The sequence below is a fragment of the Chlorocebus sabaeus genome, chromosome 13 (genome assembly GCF_047675955.1).
Source record: "Chlorocebus sabaeus isolate Y175 chromosome 13, mChlSab1.0.hap1, whole genome shotgun sequence".
NCBI classification, from domain to species: Eukaryota; Metazoa; Chordata; class Mammalia; order Primates; family Cercopithecidae; genus Chlorocebus; species Chlorocebus sabaeus.
In genome coordinates this window covers 14300087-14310787 of record NC_132916.1, presented here as the reverse complement: position 1 = coordinate 14310787, position 10701 = coordinate 14300087, and the positions used below count along the sequence as shown (strand labels likewise).

At 40.8% G+C, this 10701-nt stretch overlaps 1 non-coding gene across 1 annotated transcript; it reads left to right on the top strand.

The window, feature by feature from the left end:
• Window positions 1–1037: 1037 nt before the first annotated feature.
• Window positions 1038–1112, top strand: LOC119625494 (small nucleolar RNA SNORD28). The gene has a single exon (XR_005241686.1). It is a non-coding gene; the product is annotated as a small nucleolar RNA SNORD28 (small nucleolar RNA).
• Window positions 1113–10701: the final 9589 nt, after the last annotated feature.

Sequence of the window (10701 nt, the reverse complement as noted above, 5' to 3'; positions counted from 1 at the left end):
GGCTTACTATTAGCTAACACTGGCTTTCAGTAAAAGGAAGTATCTAAGTTCATCGAAATGAGATTAATTTATTTTCCAGGTACTATATTCCAGGAAGGCTATATTGCTGGTGTGTTATATAAAAAGTGATAGACAAGGAAATCTTCATCTCTAATGTTGATCCCACTCCCACACCTTTCATTTCTCCTTCAGCTTGAACTCTGCATCAAGGCCCCTCACAAAGGTTGCTCTCGCCTGGTATTTACCTATCCCATTCTGCAGAATCTCCAGAAAAGAGTTACAGGTTAAAGAAGCCTCCAGCTTCTTCTGCCATCTGTCTGGAGGGTGAAACATGGGACTTAGGGTACCTTCCCCTTAGAAGGAGCAATGGATCTGGATTCTGAAACAGGTCATTACCTGGGGTGGAGAGGTGAAGGGCTGAAGCTTCAAGCTGGCTCTGGTCTAGGCTCTGACAATCGAGGTGTCTGGATCACCCAGAGAGATTCAATATGAGATGAAACAGTCTTGGATTTAGACCTGTTTTCTTTCTTGTGTTGTGTCTCTCAGGAACTTAATGCTGCTAGGTTGCAGGAGCTGTACACCTTTGCTAAAGAGTCACATGAATATGAATGCTAAGTCACACCACACCAAAAAAAAGTTACAAGAAAAACCTTAAGTGATCATCATCGCAACACTTCTAAAGCATTCTACAGGTGTCTTTTCATTAATTCGACCCATCTCAGAGGCTTACTATCACATCAGTCTAATTTGGAAATATTTGGAAAACTAAGATAATACAATGTGTATTTGTTAACTTGTGTAATTTTTCTTCTCAACATCTACTCGAGGCAGGGAAAGATTTTAGAGACACTAGAAGAATAAATGAGCAAGATGTTCTTTGGACTGTCCCCTTCAAATTAAAACTAAACTAAAATGAAAACAAATTAAAATTAAAACTCTGTTGACCTTTTGGCAAATTCTTCGTTGTTTTTAGAGTCGACAGCTCTAACAAGGACCTCTGTATCAAGAAGTCACAGTGTCAATTAAAGAGGAATCTCTTCAGATGATTTGAATTGATAAGCTGAGGCTCTATGAGGAATGACAGTTAAGAGCATATTAAAGTTGTTATGAAAAAAAGAGAAAACTCTCTGAGTCTTTGTTTGATGTCGGATGCAGAACTGAAGACCTTCTGAGAAAACAAAGGAGCCTGGTTCACACCTTGATGAAATGCAAGCCCAGAAGCACACTCAGTGTGATCCCCTGACGGCCAGGAGCAATTCTCAACTCCAACACTCTTGAAATTTGGGGCCAGATAATTCTTAGACTGGAGGAGGGGGCGCGGACTGTCTTGTGCATAGTAGGATGTAGGATGTTTGGCACCTTACTACATGCCCACTATGTGTCAGTAGTACTCTACCCAGCTGTGAAAAGCAAAAATGTCAATGTCCCCTGTGGGTAGGGAGAGCAACAACCCCAGCTGAGACCCACTGGCCCAAAGCTAGTGCCAAAGCCTTTTATAAAAACTGGATTTAAAATCTGCTCAAGTACTCTGACAGATCTTGGACTGCAACCCCCAGATTTCTGAGCCAAAGAAGGAAAGAAAATATTTTGGTCTGAAATTTTTAAGGTTAAGTCTTACTGCCTGGGTACCTCAATAATTTTGAAATCCCAATATGGCCCCAGGATAATTTTCAGATTGTCAATAGCTCTAAATTCTCATGAGTCCATCAGGCTGTTAGCTGCCATAGGTACCCGCAAGAACCACAAAAATAGTCTCTAACATGAATAGAGCTTCACATTCTACCCAGAATTTTTACATTTGTTATCTTATTTAAGTCTGCATGAGTTATTTATTTAGAATTTCCCAGTTTGGACAAAGTCTAGCTTATCTCTGAGGAATCTTGGTCAGCCACAATAATTTTAGTTTTCATATAGTAGATGCTTTCTGATGATAATCAGGAAAAGAGCTCATCAGTGTTTTATGGCCATTCCAATAGGTGGTACTAAGATTATGTCATCAACATGGAGGTGGATGAATATCTTCCTAATTGCTATGAAAGGCAGAGAAACATCCAAATTAACTAATTGTCACATGGTTACTCAAATACACATTTAATAGAAGAATGGCATTGCTTCACACCACTTAGGTTGGATTTTGATCTGACAAAAGACATTTCTCTCCCCCTTAGATTTTGATAATAGTATTGCAAGTTGGACTTTGAGAAACACTAAGAGCCTGAGTTACATGATGAAGTTTGAGAGACTGGCCCACCAAAAAAAAAAAAAATTCTGCCTACATACTGAAGACCAGCAAAACAAAAATAAGCATTGAGAAAAGTTCCATGTTGTTCTCAATCGTTTTATCAGCAGCCTGAGAATACAGCAATGAACAGTGTTAAACTAGTTTTGCATAAAATCTAAACTGTTTGAGGATTAGGTTAAACTCAAGGCTACAATTTACATAAATGTCCCACAGAGTGCTGACTCTGTAATTTATAGGCAATTGAGATTCTCCCTATCCAATCCTGATAGAAAAATACCTGAAGAGTTAATTTAGCAAAGATTGAGGCCCATGCCTCAGGGTAGGCTCTAAACTCTGTAGGACAGAAAGAAAGAACCCCCTGGGATACTTTTAAAAGGGTGACTGAAGGGCTTTTAACATGCAGCTGGTTTACTGCATTCCAGATAATAGGAGGCCAGAAATATGTAACACACAGCAGGACTCTTGTAGAGAAGTCCAGTATAATTAGTCATCTGATCATCAACAAAGATTTAGGCTCCTGCCATTACAGAATCTATTGCTTGGGGGGCAATGTCCCCAGATCTGCATTTGGTATTGTTTCTGACAAGCAAACTCAAAGACTCCCTCCCAAATCTATTATAACCTGATTTTTGAAAAGGATAAGTTGTTTATAAAAACATTTGAACTTAATAAGTTTACATATGACTCATCTGGGTTCCGATTGCAGTATTATCTTGATAGCACCGCCAGGCTGCATGGTTTACGGGCAGGCTTCATCCAGCAGGGAGACAGACAGGCCCATTCACTGCCCAGAAATGGAGCCTTCCAGGCCAGTGGTTCTGAAGGTGGCTCTGAGCATACCCTAACTCTATCAGAAGCATCTGAGTACCTGCTGAAAATGCAGATTCCAGGCTCCCACCCCAGACCTACTGAACTTGAATTTTGGAGAGAGAAGTCCCTGGAATCTGGATTTTAACAACCATCTAAAGGTGATCCTTTTTTTTTTTTTTGAGATGGAGTCTTGCTCTGTCGCCCAGATTGGAGTGCAGTGGTGCAACCTCAGCTCACTACAAGCTCCATCTCCCAGGTTCAGGCCATTCTTCTGCCTCAGCCTCCCGAGTAGCTGGGACTACAGGCACCCACCACCACGCCCGGCTAGTTTTTTGTATTTTTAGTAGAGATGGGGTTTCACCGTGTTAGCCAGGATGGTCTTGATCTCCTGACCTCGTGATCCACCCGCCTCGGCCTCCCAAAGTGCTGGGATTACAGGCATGAGCCACCACTCCCAGCCCTAAAGGTGATTCTTGAAAGCACTAGAGTCTGACTCTCGAAAGAGTGACATGAAATTCGAAGAAAACAGGTCCCATCTTAATGTGCTTGTGTGCATAGCGTCAGCTCTTTGGTTGCATGTTTGGTCAATCACGGTGACTTCATGACAGATTTGTTTTAAGAGGTGAGTGCTTAATTTAAAACCCAGATGTCTACAGCCCCTTCCTGGTTCCCACACTCTACCACAACTCACCTTACCTTGCACCTTATTTGAGGCATACCCAGTGTGATCCCCTTCAAATTCACACACACGTACACACACACACACACACACACTTATAAAAGGCAATAAAAATGCATACCTGGCACTCTTCTCTGATGGACCTGTGCTGTGCCTCCTCTAGAGATGTTGGTCTGACCCTCTGAATAGCTGTTGCATTTGCTAGAGAAAACCTGGCTCCTTGCCTCTTCTTCTCCCCACTTTCCAGTTGTTATAATTATTTCATTGTTGAAAGAGGCTCTCCATTCCCCCATGAAAGGCTTACAGAAAATACTTACCATAGGTATTCGAGTTACTCCTGCCTTATGCATGAACTTATACATTCTGATAAGTAAGTAGCAGCTTCTCTTTTATCCTTCTTATTGACCATCCTACAATCTACAGTTACTGTCATCAAATAGCAAGAACTGTAACAGAAAGTAGGAAAAACCTTTGTGAAAAGAAAACGTGCACAAGGAATGAAAAGAGCTTAACACCTGCGTATTACTCAACCTTTACATCATATCAATGTAACATAATGTCATTTGATTAAAGGACAACACATTTTTTCAAGGAAAAGAGTAAGACTTTAGAAATGTCTATTTCAAGCAGTGATTTTTAAATCTGATCTTTTTTGAGAAAGAAATGCAGTGTATCAAAATCTCACTAATTTCAGCCAGTTGGCAAACTATTAAGTGTCCACTTTCTATCATACAAATTAAACACTATATCTGGCTTCCAGGGGACTCCCGAACAAAGATTGTGTTGTTGTAGATTATCAGAGTCTTCCATGAGCTTTACAAGGTAGAAAAATAGAATACCATTATATTCTACAGCTTCTTAGTATACCAACACGGCTATGAGATAGAGCACGGCAGAGTTCCCTATGCATCTATGGATGTGTGCAAGGGCAGAACCCACAGTGCAAGGCAGTCTGTCCCTGGGAGGCCTCTGCCACACCCAGCACAGCTGACAACTGCCAAGGGACGATACAAGACCCTCACCTAACAAAATTCTATTTGTAAAAGGAGGACTGTCAAATTCATTTGGAAAACACAATCATCTACAGATTCATGAAAACATTGCTCTATCGAGACTCTGCAAATTCGTATAGTAAAGACAATGCTAACCTTGTTTGAGGTGGCATTCCTCCAACTTGTTTGATCCTGGAACTTTTTTCTAATCACACCTATTCCTCTCCCATGGACCCACAGTTCCGCAGGGAACAATTTTAGGCAATTTCATCAGCCCTAGGAGTGTCTGAGGTCCATGGCGGCTACATAGAATGCTACCGTCACTGCATACTGCCAGGGAGTCTGGGCTCCCTCAGCCAACAAGAGCTGTGATTGAGTCTCGAGACCACGGAGAGCTTTTCTGGGTGGTGAACGGAGACTTGGCGAAGTATGAGGTTGGCTTCCAAGGTGATAGAGTTTGGATGTGTATCCCTGCCCAAATCTCACATTGAATTGTAATCCCCAATGTTGGAGGTGGGGCCTGGTAGGAGGTGTTTGGGTCATGGAGGTGGATCCCTCATGGTTTGGTCTTGTCTTCAAGACAGTAAGTGAGTGAGTGAGTTCGTGTGAGATCTGGTCCTTTAAAAGTGTATGGTACCTCCCCCCACCACTCCCTCTTGCTTCTGCTCTGGCCATGTGATGTGTCTGTCCCACTTCACCTTCTGCTATGGGTAAAAGCTTCCTGACACCTCCTGACACCTCCCCAGAAACAAATGCTGGCACTATGCTTCATGTACAACCTGCAGAACTGTGAGCCAATTAAACCTCTTTCATAAATTACCCAGTCTCAGGTATTTCTTTATAGCAATGCAAGAATGACCTAATACACAAGGTATTCCAAATCCAGCTTGGTAGTATAGGTAGGAGAGGAAGAAAGGTAGACATAAGTAACAATATAAAACAGAAGATAATAAGAATACATGGATGCTGTGGGCATACTTCTCAGAGGAAGAGAGGTAAGTGAATTTACAGTGGACCCCAGTGTCCACAGAAAGCCACAGAGAGTGGGTGGGGCTGGTAGTACACTGAACCAATGAGTAGAGCAGAGAAAGATATTTAGCAACAAGTATATCCTAGGATTTACTAAATGGAATGCTTGTGAGGATAGAGGAAAAGGGAAGAGCAAATATGAATGCTGAGTTTTTGAACACAGAAAGTGGGGGAATGGTGACTCTCCCAAAGCCAGAGCAGAAGCATCAAGTACAGTCGGACCCTTGGTACCCATGGGGGATTGGTCACAGGGCCCCTCTCTGACACCAAAGTCATTGGATGCTCCAATCCCTTATAAAAAGTGGCATAGCATTTGCATATAACCTATGCACATCTTCCTGTACACTTGAAGTCACCTCTAGATTACTTGTGACACCTAACACGGTGTCTACACATCACTTTATTCATGTAGATTCAAACACAGTACTCAGCACACGGCTAAGTCAAGTTTTGCTTTTTGGAATTTTGTGGATTTTTTATTTCTGAATATTTTTAACCGACGGTTAGTTGAATCTATGGGGGCAGAACTCATGCCAGCTGTACTGTCTTGGTGGTGCTTTGATGAATTGGAGAAAAGGCAGTACAACTGTAGTGAATATCTGCTGGTTTTGTCCATCAGGATCCATTCACCCATCTTTTCATAAAAAACAATGTCCAGATTCTAAAGCTATGCTGTGTAGGGTAATTAATTCACCTCTAAAGCTGCTGGCAGAAGCTCTCTCTACTCATGGCAGGGCAGAAAAAGCAGCAGCATGAGTACTTTTAGCTGCTGGCCATCAGTCCGATGCCAACAAACATAGGAGAAACAGATGAGAAAACTCAGAGCCCTGGATATATCATGGGAGCCCATGGGTCAACCATACCTAAAGCCATTTATTCTGGATATTTCAGCTAATTAACTCCTTTACCATTTCAAGCAGTTTAATCTGTGGTTTTATGATTGCAAACACACGAACAAAATTCACAGAATACCCAAATGTTATAAACTGATAGGCTGGCCTGAGAATATGAGTTTGGGAAATCAGCTCAAAAAGGTGACAGATGAAGCCACAAAAGCAAAGAGGTCCAGGGAGAAAGGACAGAGAGAAAAGGAGAGAGCCAAGGCTGGGATCATAGGAATCATCACAGGAAAGCAAAATTTGAGGAGTAGGTGAGCCACAGAGAAAACAGACAGGCAAGTGACATGATTTGGATGTTTGTCCCCTCCAAATCTCACGCCGAAATATGATTCCCAATGTTGAAGGTGGGGCCTGATGGGAGGTGACTGAATTATGTGGGGGGACTCCTCAGGAACGGTTTAGCATCCTCCCCTTGATGATAAGTGAGTTCTCACTCAGTTCACAGGAGATCTGGTTATTGAAGAGAGTTTGAGACATCCTCCTTCTCTCTCTCTTGCTCCAGCTCTCACCATGTGACACACTAGCTCCCCTTCACCTTCCGCCATAATTGTAAGTTTCCTGTGGCCTCACCAGAAGCAGATGCCAGCACCATGCTTCGTACAGCCAGCAGAACCATGAGCCAATTAAACTTCTTTTCTTTGTAAATTACCCAGTTTTAGGTATTCCTTTATAGCAATGCAAGATGTACTAACATGGAAAATAAGACGAAGCCCAGAAAGTAAAGTATCAAAATCCCCAGGACATAGGTAAAGAGAAGAGTCAAGTTTTCTAATTTTCAGCCACTATTATCTGTTGTTCACTTGTTCCATGCTAGACAGTGTTCTGGCCACCATATATTTAAGAAATCCTTTAATCCCCTCACTGTTACTATCAGGTGGATATTATCATTATCACTGTATAGATGAGGAAGCTGAAGCACAGCAGTTAATGAACTTGCCTGTAGTCACACAGCTAGTAAATGGCAGAACTAGAATTTGGCCCTGGTATCCTGCCTCTAGAATTCACTTTGTTAACCAGTATACTCTACACTTCTCAACCTTCTGCATCTTTCTGGAACTGCTGCTAAGCATGCAAGTAAAGATTCATTTAACCAAAAATTTATCTTCTACATTCAGTCTGACGTGGATATCAGACTGAACATCCAATGAAGATGTACACACATTGTATATTATTCCCTTTTTATGGTACTCTGTTAAAATAAAAATAGACTAGAGGCAGATAGCTTACTTAGTCGTTCACATCTTAGCATGAATTAGTTTGATTTAAAATTTTTGTCTTATACCAATGGAGGAACCTGGGCCCATATAGAGGTGCTAAGTGTATGAGATGCTATACATAGAATAGCTCAGAGAAGAGAGGATTAAGAACAAACTTTTCCCCTTCACAAGTCTCTTGTGAATCCAGACTTTTTTTTCTCTCCTATCCAGTTTCTATTACCTGAAGTATAAGACTGCATGCTTCACTGGGCACAGGTTAAGAGGTCAGCATGAAGGTCAGCCTTTCTCTCCATGAGCCCAACCCCACAAGGCACTTATAGAAGGACAATCTTTGGTGTTTATTTTAAATGCGCATCTGTCGCACCTGGGATGAAGGGTTCTAGTAACATCAAAAATTAGTATGGCTATTATGGAAAATGGCATGGAAGTTTCTTAGAAAACTAAAAATAGAATTACCGTGTGATCCAGCAATCCCACTTCTGGGTATATATCAAAGGGAATATATACCCTTTGGTATGTCAAAGAGCTATCTGCACTTCTGTGTTCACTGCAACACTATTGACAACAGCCTAGTTAGGAATCAACCTAGGTGTCTATCAACAGATAAATGGAAAAAGAAAATATGGTATACATACATAATGGAATACTATTCAACCTTTAAAAAGAACAAAGCTCTATCGTTGGCAACAACATGGATAGAATTAGAGATCATTATGCTACATGAAATATGCCAGGTACAGAAAGACAAATACCTCATGTTCTCACTCAAATGTAGAATCTGAAACAATTGAGTTCATAGAATCAGAGAGCAGAATGGTGGTCGCAGAGACTGGGGGCTGGGGAATGTGGAGATGAAGGTCAAAGGGTACAAAGTCTCAGTTATGGGGGATATGGATTTTTTCTTTTTTGAGTCTATTGCAATGCGTGGTGCATATAGTTAATCATAGAGTATTGTACAGGTTTTGAGGTGATGGATATATTAACTAGCTTTATTTAACTATTTCACATTGTATGAATAAATTATAATATCACTTTGTACCTCACAAATTTATACAATTATAAATTGTCAATTTACAATAAATAAAGGTTATAAAATGAAGGCAAAAAATTAAAAATAAAAACTTCATGGGGTAGACTTTCCAAGTAAAATACCAATGGTAGAAAATATGCAGGAAAATAAATACTAATTGATTTTACTAATTTAAAAACCCTAAGATAGACTATGAGCTAAGTTAGCTAAGTTTGTTTGTTTCTTGTTTGTTGTTTTTTTTTTCCTTTTTTTTTTTTTGAAACGGAGTCTTACTCTGTCATCAGGCTGGAACACAGTGGTGTGATCTTGGCTCATTGCAAACTCCACCTCTCATATTCAAGCAATTCTTCTGCCTCAGCCTCCCAAGTGCCTGGGACTGCAGGCATGCGCCATCACGCCTGGCTAATTTTTGTATTTTTAGTACAGATAGGGTTTCATCATATTGACCAGGCTGGTCTTGAACTCCTGACCTCGTGATCTGCCCCCCCTTAGCCTCCCAAAGTGCTGGGATTACAGGCGTGAGCCACTGTACCCAGCCTGTTTGGTTTTTTCCAAGCAAGGAACCGGTTAGGAAAAAAAAATATTTTCAACCTACATTCCTGGAGCCCCTGTCTACCCAGTCTATCCCTGGCTAAGTCCTGTCTTTGCAACATCTTCTCACTCATCACTGCCTGTGGGAAGCCTCCCAGGATAAGCCCAATAGTCTACATAGCCCTGTAATACTCTTGATTGCAGGTTTTCATCATTTATTTCATATCCATTTTTCTGCCTGAACTTTATATCCACCAAGGCAAGGATATTCACTGTCTCGTTCACCACCAGGTGCTACCCCTGGGACTTGGGTGTGAAACTAGCTCTCATGAATGAATTAATAACTAAAAGTAAAGGACTGCTACTGTATGAATGATCTTACAAGTCAACAATAAAGAGGGAAACACTACAATAGAAAAATGGGCAAAATTAGTATGTATATAAAAATAAATGTAAAATAAAATCATGACACCATTTTTCAGACATTTTCCCTCTCCTTTAAATTCAAAAACAAAATAAAATCAAGGAAAACTAACACACACATCCCTTAGATGTAGGGAATGGCCACGCTCATAGGCTGCCACAACCTTTCAGTTGGGCACCTTGGCTCCATGTATTGGCTTCTCTAAAATGTGCCTGCCCTTTAGCTCAGCGATTTTGCTTTTAGGAATATGTCCCAAGAATATACACAAATATTTATCTATGGAACAATCAGTGCATCATTGTGCATAACAGCAAAGAGAAATCCAAATAAGCAATAATAGAGGATTAGTTAAATTATGCACACGAGTAAAATAGAATGATATGTAGCACTCTTAGTGAACATTTATTGATCCTTGTATGGACCAGACACTGCACTAAGTACGTAGCATGCAGTGTCTGACTTAATCCTCAGAACACTTTATAAAGTAATCATTACTATCACAGCCATTTTCCATGGAGGGCAATTATGATTTAGAGAGATGAAGTAACTTGCTGAAGGTTACACAGCTAGGAAGTGGCTGAACAAAAGGCAGTTCCCAAGGCCAGGCCCTAGGTCACAAAGCTATCTACCCCCATGTTAAATATGTCCAGTGCACCTTTAGTGACATGGAAAGGCATTCCTTATAGGTTCCTTATAGGTTCCTGTGTTCCTTATAGGTTCACTTAAAAGATAGAGTACAAGATCATATACAGTATACAATCACCTTTTAGTAAAATACATATTATACTAAAATGCATATCTGTGTCTGTATCTTTGCACAAGGACTAAAAGGAAAAATTCACCTCTAA